This window comes from Kryptolebias marmoratus, linkage group LG15, assembly GCF_001649575.2.
Source record: "Kryptolebias marmoratus isolate JLee-2015 linkage group LG15, ASM164957v2, whole genome shotgun sequence".
Classification (NCBI taxonomy): domain Eukaryota; kingdom Metazoa; phylum Chordata; class Actinopteri; order Cyprinodontiformes; family Rivulidae; genus Kryptolebias; species Kryptolebias marmoratus.
The window spans coordinates 2,299,678-2,314,506 of NC_051444.1; positions in this window are offsets into that span (position 1 = coordinate 2,299,678).

Consider the following 14,829-nt stretch of genomic DNA (forward strand, 5'->3'; position numbering starts at 1 on the left):
AGGTAGCAAAGCTGCGCTCTTCTTCGTAGACATTGAGTTTGGCTGCAGCTGCACACAGTTGCAGCGCCTCCTACAGGAAACTGGTGGAGCTACGCAGAGAACCACGCCGTTCAGAAGCCTTGTTTGGATTCATGTTTTTATAATATACACAGCAGAGGAACACTGAGGTCCGGACCTCGGTGTCCTTGATTTGGGTTGACTGTAAGACCTCTCTGAGAGGTTCATTAAAAACTATCCAAGTAGTTCATGAGATATTTTGCTAACAGAGCCAAATGAAGACATAGGCATTTACATGATCACCTGCTTTTCATGATGATGGGTTAGAGATGCATACTGATAAATAAAACTTGTCATTTTGTTGCCTCAGCTTGCAGAGATCTAAAAAGCAGAAAGACGGAGACGGTGGGTGGAAATAAAAGCACCTGGAGACCTCGATGTTGCACCCTGGGGTGCAGAAATAAACACGGTTTCACAGCGGAGGGCTGGAAAATATTACTGAGGATGCAATTCAGTTTATTCTCTATATGCTTTCTTCCTCCAGGTCAGTCAGATAAAAAAATAAAATAAAATAAAAATAACAAAACGCGTTGAGGGGAAGTTTTATGGAGAAGCTGGAGACGATAATAGAACTCTGACCTTACCCTTCAGTCAGAAAATGGAGACGTGTTTATTGCTGAAATACACACTTAAAGGATGCAAAAAGTTGGAACAGGCCAGCTGGATATCGCCCGCCACCGAAGGGAAAGGGGCAATAATGTTTCTGCCCGAATTTCCTCTGTGTTAGCAAAATATCTCATGTAACACTGGATGGATTTTAATGAAACTCTCAGAAAGTATTATCTGGATCTACATCTACAACTGATTAATTCAAGATGGCCGCCACAGCTGATATGAAGCTACAGTTTGATTTGGTAGTAGCTGAGAGTCATCCCCAACAGAAACAGCTAAAACAGCCTCAAACTCTGTTCTTTATGTCTGTTAGTAAATGAGATATTTTACTAACAAACAGTCCTCGGATAAAGGATTATTTAACTTTAACGTTTCCTCTCAGAAAGCAACTCTTCAGCTTGAGTTTTGGGCCATTTTCCATCAGTCGGCCATGTTTTATCCCATGTTGAGTCAATAAAATCTAATTTCTTGGGAAAATTGTAGATGATAGAGTTAGTTGGAAAGCACACGTTAAATACTTTCATCCTAAATACCAAGAAGTACTAAAAGTACTAGATAAAAAGTACCATCTTCTGTTTCCTGGTTTCATCCTATATGAGCTGCAGTGCAGAGATCTGGGGCAAGAACTATAAAAACTACATTACAGACACGTTTTATTCATCCAGAATTTTATTTAAAGCAAAAAAAAAAAAAGATAATCAGCTGCAGAGAAATATTCAATGCATGTTTTTATTTAAAGAAAGAAGCCATAACTGAAGTTTGTTTTAAATATTATGCACCAGAAAGGATTAAAACAGTGAGGATTAAAACTATGGATCAGTTTAAACATAAAAGAGCTATAAGAACGTGATATTTATGAGATATAAAGAAGAGGAGGATGATGCATGAGTAAATCATTATTTATACTAATTAATATTCCCAGTCATAGATAGATTTCCATTTTTATTCTATAAACCAATAAATAAATATTGTGTGCAATTCTTATTTTGTGTATGTATGTTTTTTGTTTTCCCCTTTTTCTGGTACCGTTTCAAAAAAAAAAATATATATATTTTTCAGTTCTTGTTCTCCCACTTTAAACAGAAACCCTCCACCATTAAAACCCTGTTTCTGTCTGAGGTTTGCTCCCTGTCCTCCCAGCATCCTTCACTCTGCAGAGAAAAGAGCTGTGCCAGTTTTGAAGAACAATATTCTGCCACCTCTTGTGCAGTTTTTTTATTGGTCCTGTCCAGCTTGTTGTTGTTATGCACCCCCCGGGTACGTGTAGGATTGCACCTCCTCACTCCGCCGCCTGACAGGTGTCACTGACTCCCGCGCAGTAATAAGCAGCGAATGACAGCCTTCGTTCCACGACGACACACACACACACACTCCTGATGAGGGGCCACTTCAGAGGCCGACACGGGACCCGGAGAACGAGCTGTCAGCTGATTGTTTGAGGAACACAGGAGTGACAGTCTGTATGTGCTGCTGGTTTCAGCTGTCACATCGGCCCAAATGAAGACCCGCAGCACACATCTGGCTCCTGTAGGCCTCCAGCACAGAACAAAATACTAAATATAACAATATGTGCAGGAAGAGTCATGCTGAGCTTCATTTTGCAGGTAGAGGCTGACTAAATTAAGTCATTTTTTAAATAAAGTTATGGTCTCTATTATTACAGAATAATAAAAAAAACTCAATAAAAGTGATGCTAAACTGTAAACCAGTTAATTTACTCAAATTTAATTAATACCTTTCATCCCAGAGTTTCAAGCCAAGATCAGCAGATGTAGAGAATTAACATCATGAGCTTAAAGCATGTGTTGTGAATGACTCTCAGCTACTACCACACCAAATTTTAGCTCAATATCTGCAAAATTTACTGATTTAGAGAATGTTTTTTGGTTTGTCAGTTAGCTGTGGCGGGCATCTTTAATCAATCAGCTGCAGATGTTCATTCAATGATTGATTTCTGAAAGTTACATTAAAATCCATCCAGTTATTCATGAGAAAACAGACAAAACAGCAGGTGATAATAATAGGTGTAGTTTTTATTTTATTTTTAAATCAAGTCTTTTTTGGCGTATCTGAATAATTCCTTTGGGAATTTTATTTTGCAAGGAGCTTCTCTGTGTGGAAACACCAAAAATAACAAAACATAACTGGCTGCTGGAATTTAAATTCATTGTTTATAGGAGTTTTTTTTTTATGGCAAGTGTATAAATAAACAGAAGAAAAGAGTGAGCTGATTTAACTTTTAAAGCACTAAACATCTCATATATTAAAGTTTTTATATTTTTGTAGAAAAAAAAACGTGAAAACAAGTTTCACATGATAATTTGACTTGTTTTCTTCCTAATCTGGATGCTCACATCTGTTTCCACATGAGATTACATGTAAAAACTTGATAAATTCATGTTTTTTTCTGTTTGGAATCCTGATTAAATGAAAAAGGAGCCAGTGTCACACCAACACACTCAGACCCTCCAGGATTTTGCAATGTTGCGATCGAAACTATTAACGCAAAATCAAGCAAACCTCGCAAAATCGCAACTTTGTGCAACTTTGCCCAAAACACCTCAACTTTCCCGCAACTTTAACCCAATATTTATTGTTTCTAAAGTGATTCGCCACCGTTTCTGCAGTCTAGTGTCTTCTTTGTGGGTTTGTGTAGCGTGGAATACAAAATAACCCCAAATAACTCAGGAAGAAGACACGTGACGTCACTTCCTGCAGACCAGGGACAATCCAGAAATGCTCATGAATGTCAGTTTAGAAGCTATCAAAGTTCTCAAATAAAGCACCTTTTGAGAATGTCAATGTTTGTTGGGAATTATCTTACAAAACTAGTTAGGATTTTTGGTGTATATATTAAAAGTTATGATTATTTATTGATTTTAGTAAAAAAGAAAATCGCATTTTTTAGGAAAATGCCCTGCGAAATCAGGCATTTTAGCCGCAACAATCACAAAAAATGCCCCTGAGACCTTGAAATCAATAGGGATCATCCTTGACCCATGAGGTGTCCAGCTGTGCATGTTAAAAGGTTTTCAGTTTAGAGTTCAGACAGATGGACCATAACGTCCCCTCCTGCGGCGGGAGTGTAAAGACAACAAAATATATAAAACTCAGAGTCAAACTATAAATAAATAAATGAAAATTAAGAAATGTCACACCTGAGAGACAAATCTCAGTCTTGGATATAAAACCCTGGATCTTTTCTGCGCTTGAAGTCAAATAAAAACCTCACGCGTCTCGCTTCACACGGCTCTAATGCCAAAGTACATTTTGTGTGCGAGAAAAGCTGGATTCGATAAGACGGCGGAAACTCGTAACATAACCCGAACATGCTTCAGCTTTCTGTTGATTCCTTCAGCTGCTCGGTGGAGCCGCGGCTGATTCTCGATCAGCTCGATTCGCACGTGTGACGCTGAGCGCTACAGCTAGGAAAATAAAGAAACTCCGCATCAGAGGCATCTAAAGGCATTAGCAGGGCTTTGTGGAGAAAAGGCAAACTCTATTACGGCGGCTCACAGACCTAATTTCTCTTCCTCACAACATGAAACTTAGATGGAGTTTTAATTTGTCTATAAGCAATATATTTCTACAAAAATACTTCAAATGAATAAAGTTAAATGGGGAAAAAACTGTTTAAAATAATTCCAAAAATATAAAATGGACCCCAGTGGCATCTTTAGGGTCTTTGTCCTGCTGGAAGGTGGACCTCCGTCCCAGTTTTAATTTTCTGGATGATTCCTTTTATTAGCATTTGTCTACTTTTAGCTTCTAGCTAGTATTTTGCTCCTTTGTAGCTTTAGGTGGTGTTTTGATACTTTTAGCATTTAGCTTTTTGCTACTTTTAGCTTTAGGTGTTGTTTTGATACTTTTAGCATTTAGCTTTTTGCTACTTTTAGCTTTAGGTGTTGTTTTGATACTTTTAGCATTTAGCTTTTTGCTACTTTTAGCTTTAGGTGTTGTTTTGATACTTTTAGCATTTAGCTTTTTGCTACTTTTAGCTTTAGGTGGTGTTTTGTTAACTTTATCTTTTAGCCAGTCTGCTGCTACTTTTACCTTCTTACTAGCCTTTTGGTACTTTTAGTTAACCTGTAGCTATCATTTTGCTCCTTTTTTAGCTTTTAGCTAAGTGTTTTGCTACTTGCAGCTTCTAGTTAGCCTTTTGTTATGTTTAGCCTTTTATTAGCATTTGTCTACTTTTAGCTTCTAGCTAGTATTTTGAAACTTTTAGTTAACTTTTTGTTACTGTTAGATTCTAGCTAAGATTTTCCCACTTTTTATCTTTTGGTTAGTCTTTAAAACTTTAGGTTTTAGCTATTAGTTTGCTACTTTTAGCATCCAGTTAGCCTTTTGCTAGGAATTGGTTGAGGCTTCGAAGCAAAGGGGCTGAATACATATGCACATATACATTTTATAATTATTTTAAAACATTTTTTTTTCACATTTAGAATCATTAATCAGAATTATTATTAAAAAATCTGAGTAAATTCCAGATTTTTAATCCTCCTGAATGAACAATCTGGAAAGAAACAGAGGTCCATAAGATTCTTATTTAAAAGAAAAAGTTATGGATTACTTTGCATTCAAACAAACCATTCCACGCTGAAGAAGCTGATCTTTCAAACAGCCGTCTGAGCGTCCCTGCAGCTAACGGGCCCTGATTCAAGCATGGATTCAGGATTAAATCAAAGGCTGCTTGAAGACGGAGCGACGCCTTCAACACGAGCGGCCTTTAAAGATCATCCTGCAAAACGAGCCTCAGAGGGAAGAAATGTTAGGTTTGGAAACGACCAGGTCGGATTTTAAGAATGTCATCAGCAGCTGTTTGTAAGAAAACCTGATGTCAAACAAACAAAAAGACGACGGATGTCTTTTTCTCCCTGACAGACTCAAAGTTGATCAAATGTTTACTTATCCACAAGAAGAGCTCATTTCCATAAAAACCTTCTTTTATGGTATCTCTGCATGCAGAAAACACAGTTAATTCACATCCAGCTGTCCTAGAAAGTCTGAAAAGACTTCAAACTGCATGTTTTATACATACAAACTATTTGTTTCCATGTTTCAGAGCTGACATGAAAACTGTCGGCTCCTTAAAGACGATGAAGACTCTTCAATAATTCAGCTGATTCTGGAACATCACAGCCGCCTGAATATAAAGTTTTGTTGTAAAGTTATTAATATATCGTGGAACTATTGATTCTGCGTTCACACTGTTTAACGGTTTTTGTTTTTTTTCCTCTTCTTGCAACCCTAATTATTCCTGCATAGTTTCTGCAACTTCAGCCGTTCATAAATCAAAACGTTCGGCTCGTTGAGGAGATGGAAGCCATGACACTTTTATTTGTTGTAACGTTTACACTTTTCAAAATATTTAACTTCAAACATAGAAACACACTGAGGTCTCAGTTCTTTTATAAACATTGTTTCATTTAAAATCAGCTTTAGCTTATTTTGTCTTCTTATACTACTTATAGCTTTTAGCTTTTAGCCAGCCTGTTGCTACTTTGACCTTCTTACTAGCCTTTTGGTACTTTTAGTTACCCTGTAGCTATTTTGCTCCTTTTTAGCTTTTAGCTAAGTGTTTTGCTACGTGCAGCTTCTAGTTAGCCTTTTAGCCAGGATTAGCCTTTTATTAGCATTTGTCTACATTTTAGCTTCTAGCTAGTATTTTGCTCCTTTGTAGCTTTAGGTGGTGTTTTGATACTTTTAGCATTTAGCTTTTTGCTACTTTTAGCTTTAGGTGGTGTTTTGATACTTTTAGCATTTAGCTTTTTGTTACTTTTAGCTTTTAGCCAGCCTGTTGCTTCTTTTTTCTTCCCAACCTTTTGGTACTTTTAGTTAACCTGTAGCTATCATTTGCTCCTTTTTAGCTTTTAGCTGTTTTGCTACTTGGAGCTTCTAGCTAGCCTTTTGTTATGTTTAGCCTTTTATTAGCATCTGTCTACTTCTAGCTTCTAGCTAGTATTTTGAAACTTTTAGTTAACTTTTTGTTACTTTTAGATTCTAGCTAAGATTTTCCCACTTTTTATCTTTTAGTTAGTCTTTAAAACTTTAGGTTTTAGCTATTAGTTTGCTACTTTTAGCATCTAGTTAGCATTTTGCTAGTTTTCAGCAGCTCTGTTGGTGGTCAGGGTATGTGCTGGGGACGACTCTCAGCTACTACCACAGCAAACTGTAGCTTTATCTGTAAAACCGAAGGAGTTGTTGCCACTTTCATGTTTTGCTGAGGTTCTTTAACAGTTTTAGTCCTTTTTGTGGACACAGAGAAGGTTAAAAAGGAAATATTTGTGACTTCCGTTTCTTCCTCATCATGATAACTTCCACCTAAAAAAAACCCAAAACCCTGGAAGAGCAGCTTTAAGGTGCAATCGACTCAATTAAACTTTAAAATCCAGTTAGTGTCATCAAAGGGATTAAAGAAACATTAAGGTTAACACGAATGGAACCACGAGTGCAGTTATGTGCTGAAATAATTACAGTTCAATAAAACTTAAAGTTAATAAGTATTTGGGAAAGGAAACCCCGTTTTTTTATGCAAATGAGAAACTCTGAGCTTTTAGAGGCATCGCAGGTTTGTGTTGCCTCGACTCCAACAGACAAACGCTCATTTCTCTGCTGTTTAATTTGCTCTTTTCTCATTTATCCTGGTGTTTTTACAACACTGAGATTATTTCACTTACTTTACTCTTTCCTCCCATTTTTTATGCACTAAAATTTTATATTTGGATGAGCTGTCATCCAGCATAAACTTCAGGAAGGACGGGTGATGTCAGGAGGTTAATTGGTTTCAGGTTAATTAATTTAGTCCAGGTCATAAAGGTAATTTATTTCAAGGATGGAGCTCAAGTTATCTCTGCACAGAGACTTTAACACGCACTGGAAGAGGAAGAAGACAAAGAAATGCATATCACCCGCCACCTGTCAAACTGACAACATAAAAGCCGGCCTGCCTGTAAATCACCCAACTCGTCTAATTCCTTCAAAAAAAAACCAAACAAACGCTACAAACATCCGTCCATGTTGCCCTTCCACATGCCCACAGCCTGTCCCCCAGGATTTAAACAGCCCTGATAACAAGCAGAGCAAGGCCATGAGCCCCGCGATTATTCCATCCCCTAATTAGAATTCTCATTATTTACAGAGTGAAGGGAAAGACTCTGCAGTCACATTCACATCAAAGGCGTCATCCGAAGGCAAAGATGATAATTAGATAGTCTAATCTGTTCTCTGAAGTGTCTGTTCCAAATCAACATTTCTGGAGTGTTTGTTTTTCCTTCCCCCTCTCCCTTTGCTTTGCTAAGAGACTGATCAATTAAAAAATATTCACTGGTGACTCGTTTTCATTCTGCCACGTGCAGCTCTTTTCCTTTCTCTCGGTTGTAGCTGACGAATGAGATTTCTTTGCAATTCCCCCCCCCTCGTCCATATTTGTTTTTAGGAAAGAGGCCAGAGAATAAATGAGCTTCATGTGGATTTTGTAAAAATTGATGAGCGTGTTTCAGTTGCATGCATAAATGTTGCTGCGTTTCATTTTCTCTCAGCAGTTTCAACAGATGGCACTGTTCCCCTGCAAAGTGACTCGAGTGAACCCCATCTCTTATCCCGCTCTCCTTTCTATTTTTTTTTTTTTTCCATCTCCGTGTCTCTTCCTCTTTGTCTGTCTCATTCCCCTTTTCCCATTTACTTAAGCAGAATGAGGGCACCGGAGAATCATTAAGTGTAACCGCTACCTGAGATTAGTGAGAAGAGCTCAAATGAAGTGTCACTAATATGAGGATTACAACGGCAAAGCCACCTGAAGTTCTCCCGGATCTGCTCCTAAACATGAGACGGAGAACATGGTGCTGAGGGACGTGCAGGAAACAATGTTTACCACGCCTGGAGACGCCGCAGTTGCTTCCTGTTTGTTTCAATATTATCACGCACTTTAGAGAATTAAATGAAAGAAAACTCGACATGATAAAATAATAAAAAATAATTTAACATAAACATGAAGAGGCTCTTCAGAGGGAGAAGCTTCACCTCTGGTTTGAAGGGATGATGTCATGGATTTAGCTCTTTAATGTCATTTAATAACATGTTTTAGTAGCAAACTGCACATTTTCCCAAGCAAAGATTTCAAATCAGCCCTGAAAAACTGGAAGAATCTTTCTGAATGTAAAACCACTATGTTTAAAATAAAAAATGCATAAATGATTTCCTTGTGAAGATTATTAAAATTCCTCTGATTCCACTTCTGACTGGATCCACGTCTCAAAAGAAAATTACATATTTTTTAACAGATGTGCAAAAGGACAAGGTTTTACCCCACCACTTCTTCTGGTTATATGGAAAAGTTTCTTACAAACTAAGTGATTATCTCAGAAAACAGGGAAACTGAAAACAGCTTGGGCTTTTGGGATTTTTACAAATTTATTCTTTTTGGATTTTCTGAGGCATCTGGATTTCAATCATTTGGTAAGAGGTACTTCCCAGAAAAAAAATATTATATGTATTTTATAAATTTATTTGTGGTTGGAGGTGGCACGGTGAAACGGTGGTTAGCGCCGTCGCCTCACAATCAAGAAGGTCGCAGGTTCGGCTCCCGCCCGAGGCCTTTCTGTGTGGCGTTTACATGATCTGCCTGTGGGTTTTCTCCAGGTTTCCTCCCACAGACAAAAATTACATTTTGTATGGAGGACCGAAACTGCCATAATCAAAAATAAAAGCCCAAATATATATATTTTTGTTTTGCTCTTTCCTTATACAAGTGTTTGTTTTTTGGCGCAATGGAGCATGCACGGGTTTGAGCGGTATTAAAGCGTGTCTCCTCTGCGCTCTGGGGGTTTGGAAAGGGAAACAATAAATAGTCATCACTGACTGTGTTGCTGACAGCTAAGTTGGCATCAGCCTTAACTCTTCTGCAGCTGTTTGCATCTCTGCTACGACTTCACTTCCTCTTAAAGGAGGCGTTCTCCGTAGTCATGAACAGTCGATCTGCACATGGATCCTGCTACTTCCTGGGTATTGACCAATAGGAGAGGAGCTGCACCAAGAAGGCAGCCTCCTCATTTGCATATTTAGGCAGAAATGCACACGCTGATTAAAGAGGAGGAAATGTCAAAAGAACCAATGCTTGTGCAAGGAAAAGGCAAAAACAAAATAAGTATTTCTGCCTTTATTTTTGATTATGCCAGTTTTGGTCCTCCATAATTTTGATGCCCTAAAATCTAAAATCAAAACTACTTTCCACTTTTGCAGCACTCTGTCTGAAGTATGCTGAAAATGTGAATTATTTTGTGAATTTGGAGAATGACTACGCCGAGTCAGAACTCTGAATTCCTAAAATTTGAACTTAACCCCTCTTATCTGCTGCTCATTTTTCAGTGAAATTAAATCCAGGGCTTTCCTCTGACAAACTGACAACAACATTCTGCATCCAAGTCTTGCAGCTGGAAAAAAAAAACGGACTGCTTCCTGGATCTGTTTGCAGTCGCCCAGCAACAGGTGCTGAAATTGGATGTGAATTGCTCTGGTTAGCGCCGTACCCCTGCGGTGAGCGCGGCACACACCACATGCTACGTGAAGGCAGGATGAGCTTGGAAAGTGTGTACAAGAAAAGGAGGTGCCGTGTTGTAAAAAAAAAAAATCAAACTGAACCTTGAAATGGGCAGAAAGCTGCTGCAGAACGGTCTGTAAAGGTATAATGGAATCCCAACCTTTTTATTCCTGTTAGGAGATGAGCTACAGTTTGTTTACTCTGCAGGCAACAAAGTGACGACTGATCAAGACTGGCATACAAGAAATTACAGTCTAAATGAGAAGTAACAAAGGCATTTATTATTCTATAGAACTAATGGGGACAGAGGTTACCAAACAGCCTTAATGGAAACCAACAACAAAGAAGCTGTGTTTTCATCCAGGGCTGCGTCACTGAGTCAGAAAGTTTACTCCTGAAGGAAGCTAACAAGTCTAGAAAGTTAATTAAATTAAAAGAACTGTAATTTCATGAGGAGCGCAGAGAAAACGACGCCTTTAAATGGTCCATGGTGTTCAGCCGGGGTCTAAACTGAGAAGAAGTGACTAAAACTGCAAAAGCTTTAAAATAAATATGTATAAAGATCTGTCTGACATGTTAACTTAAACTGAAAACAAGATCCAATGTGTGTTCGCTGTTCTGTTCAACTGAGGGAGGGTAAATAAGTCAGTGAGAAACTCTCTAATCAATAAAACCGTAATTAATTCAGTATTATTCCTGTAAAAACTTTGCAAAGCCTTGTTAAGTTCCTAGTAGAATTTGTTTTTGTTGCAGAACATAAATCTTACACACACTTTTTATAATAAATGCCTTTAGCTCAAAGCTGCAGAAAGGAATGAACGACGCAAAGCTAAAAAAAAAAAAAAAAGCAGGGATCGCACTGGATTTGCAACGAATTACAAAAGGCGGTTTCCAAAATGTTTGAAAACATTTCCAAGGGTTCTAGATTTCCTCCCATGAGTTGCAGGATATCTCTCATGTTGCAGGAAATTTGAACATTTTTTATTTATTTGCAGAACAAAGTCACTCTGAAACCCGTCTAGAACCGTTCTCGATTCAGTTTCCACGAGTCAGAAAATGTGAGACAACTTTGGGAAAGTAAGGAGATTTAAACATCTACAGAATGAACTTTATGAATCTAAATTCGGACTGTTTGGAGAAAAATTTGCACATCATTTGCAAGAATGCTGCAAATGTCCAGTTTATTAAGCAGTAGTTTGGTGGGATTCCAAGTGAAAATTTGCAATCGGTTTTTGCAATTTTGTGTCTGCAACTAGACGCCGACAGTCGCAGCCCAGTGAGATACAGGCTTGAGTTTTTAAATATTTTCTTGAAATAGACAGAGCCGTTGTGAATTTTGTTGCAGGCGTCTCCAAACCTGTCTGAGAGCGCTGGAACTGCGTTTTGACTCTCCTCTGACAGAAAACATCTACACGTGCAGCTCTAAAAACAATGCTGATAATGAGTAATTATTCAAAAGCTCGTCCAAATCTGCCTCCAGCAGATTAAATCAGAAATCTGGGGGAAGGAGCCAAGGTGGGTTCCTCACCAGCCGAGGCTCCGGTGTGGCTGCAGAATAACGTGAAAGACCTAAAAAACTGTTTTCTGAGCCATGAAGACAAAAAAAGGCCACAGTTTAAAAAAAAACAAAACAACTGCACAAAATGCATCCACATGATGTGCTGCTTGCTTGGTTGCAAACACTCAGAATTCAGTGAAACTGCAACAAAAAAATTGCCTATTTTTTGCAATTTTCCCATAACTATGAGTTGCTAACTACAGTAATCTCCAGTTGCAGCCAAACGGAAGGGTTTGGCAACATTTAAAACCAAACTGTCACTGATTGGAGACCAAAAAGTGGAAAAGAAACCAAACAAAAACGACATAATTAGGACACTTGAGCAAATTACGACAACTAAATTAGCATTTTATTCGCAGTTAACGTGTCATAAGTGTCGATTCGGTGATATTTCAAAGGAAAATTTGTATATTTTCTCACATCTTGTGTCTCGAAATGGTCTCCAACGTTTGCAGCCCAGTGAGGTAAAAGCTAAATGAAATGAAGAATTGCATATCGCCTGCTGTCTTGCATGCTTGAGGTTTAAACAAAGATCTTGCACAATCTGTGAGCTGTCAGAGGATGCTCAGTATGTGAAACATTTCCTGCGTTACAATCATATTGTTAAAAGTTTAAAAGTTAGTCAGTTCTAGATGCTAGTTAGCTAATGCTCAAATATTAAAATGTTGCTTAACGAGTTTTCTAGATGGACTTTCCATGCAAATGTCAGCTCTTTAAACAAGAAACAGTTTGGATCCACAGAATGAGTCCCCGAGTTCCAGGAAATCCACTTAAGAAGGAAAATGATGACTGAATCCAGGAGCCATGTGATCATCATCTTACTGGAAGTAGTTTTTCATTTTCAAACCAAACAGGAGAACAACTGATGGTGAGCGTAACGGACAGTCGTTAGAAATCCCACCACATAAATCAGTGATAGTGATTTGATCTGTGGTGAGAAAAAGTTGCCATTATAAAACATGAGCCGCGGCCCTCGCTGCGCTACCAGAAGGAATGCTTTGGTGTGATGATCAGTGAGCGTGGAGAGCGTCAGAAACACAGAGACATGCAGACGAGGATTTCTTCAAGCCGAACACAAGTTTATGTTTGTAAAAAAGGACACAAAGAGAGAATTTCTAATCGTGGAAATCACTCAACATCCCTCGAACTCAGAAACCCAAAGTAATTGCAGACAGTTCAGGGTTGAGGACTGCTTCCAAGTAAAAAAGAACTTTCGTTCAAACTAAGAAATATTTCCGAATAATGTTGGCTGAATTTACAAAGGGAACGTGTAAAAATTCAGTCTGAAGTTGTTAAAAATCAGTTTCTTCAGTTTAGGAAGCCGAGTCCTCAGATTCACAGTAACGCTGGTGTCTGCGTGCAGCAGGTGTTGTGTTTGGTTTCATTTCCAGTTCGGATGAGGAAACGGATAAAAACAACACCGGAGGTTTTAGGGACCATCTACAAATGTGCTGACCTGCTTTTTTTCATGTCAGTTTCAAATTCAGTCAGATAGAGGATTATAAGGAGTCATTCCTTGGTTTTGTTTCACTCATGTTTAAATATTGTCCCCATTTTAAGTCTTTTTTTTTGCCTTTTCCAGCCCATACATTCATGTGTTTCATCAGACCCTCCAGGATTTTGCAATGTTGCGATCGCAACTATTAACGCAAAATCAAGCAAACCCCGCAAAATCGCAACTTTTTGCAACTTTGCCCAAAACGTTGCAACTTTCCCGCAACTTTAACCCAATATTTATTGTTTCTAAAGTAATTTGCCACCGTTTCTGCAGTCTAGTCTCTTCTTTGTGGGTTTGTGTAGCGTTGAATACAAAATAACCCCAAATAGCTCAGGAAGAAGACACGTGTCGTCACTTCCTGTTAACATCAGAATGCCGGGAGCGTGCAGGAGCAGCGACCGAAGCCAAAATGTGCGCTAATGCTTCACATTTGCCCACAAAGATTTCAGCAAACCAGTTTCCTCCCCAGCTGCAGCTGTTTTGCACGTCCTGCTAGTGTAATCATCAAACATAAATGCAAGTCATCCATCGACAAACACTTTGTGTCTGCAAAACATATGAGGAGAGCTGCAGACGAGGGACAATCCAGAAATGCTCATGAATGTCAGTTTAGAAGCTATCAAAGTTCTCAAAAAAAGCACCTTTTGAGAATGTCAATGTTTGTTGGGAATTATCTTACAAAACTAGGAAGTAGTTTTGGTTTATATACTAAAAATTATGGTTGTTTATTGATTTTAGTAAGAAAAAAATTGCAACTTTTAGGAAAATGCCCCGCAAAATCAGGCATTTTAGCTCGCAACAATTACAAAAAATGCCCGCAAAATCCTGGAGGGACTGATTCATGGCTGTACTTGGTGCCCAGTTTCGTGACACAGACTGGAGTGTTTCGTCTGCTTTTCTGCAGGAAACATGAGGAGATGTTTGTCATTTTACAGATGGTGATCATGGAAATTAGACCTAAATATTACTGAACTCAAACGTTGCACGCTTTAATAAACTGAGGTGTCTTATTCTTACGAACTCAAACGTTGTTTCTACTGTGACCCACAGGAGGATTTGTATGAACCGGGAACTGTCCTGTCTCTTTTTTCTTTTAGAGTTTTTAGATTTCCACCACACTTTGGTTTATTCTATGAGACTCAGGCGAGGCGTGGAAGATAAAAATGTGACAAAAGGAAAACGACATTTCACACAAGATAGATTTTTAAAGTGGGACGGTCTGTGAGACGCCAGTCAACAATGAACACCCTGCTGTAGGATTTATAATGCATTGTGTGACAGCGAGTATTATTGGATGGATACACCCGACACTGATAATGTTCAGGTCACAGAAACCTCAGCAGTGATCAAAGTCAACAAGTGCAATTTTTTACACTTTTTTTTTCCTCCCACACCTATAAGTGCACGAAAGCTGCCTTTTTATCGGCGCCGTTTTTTTTCTGAGGGTAGATAATGTTAAAACTTGCTCCTTGATTGGTCCCATCAGAAGGAACCCCTCACATGCAGCAACATAAATAATGGAAGGGTGTGCATGAAAGGGCTGTGGGGAAAGTGAACTTTTCCCTC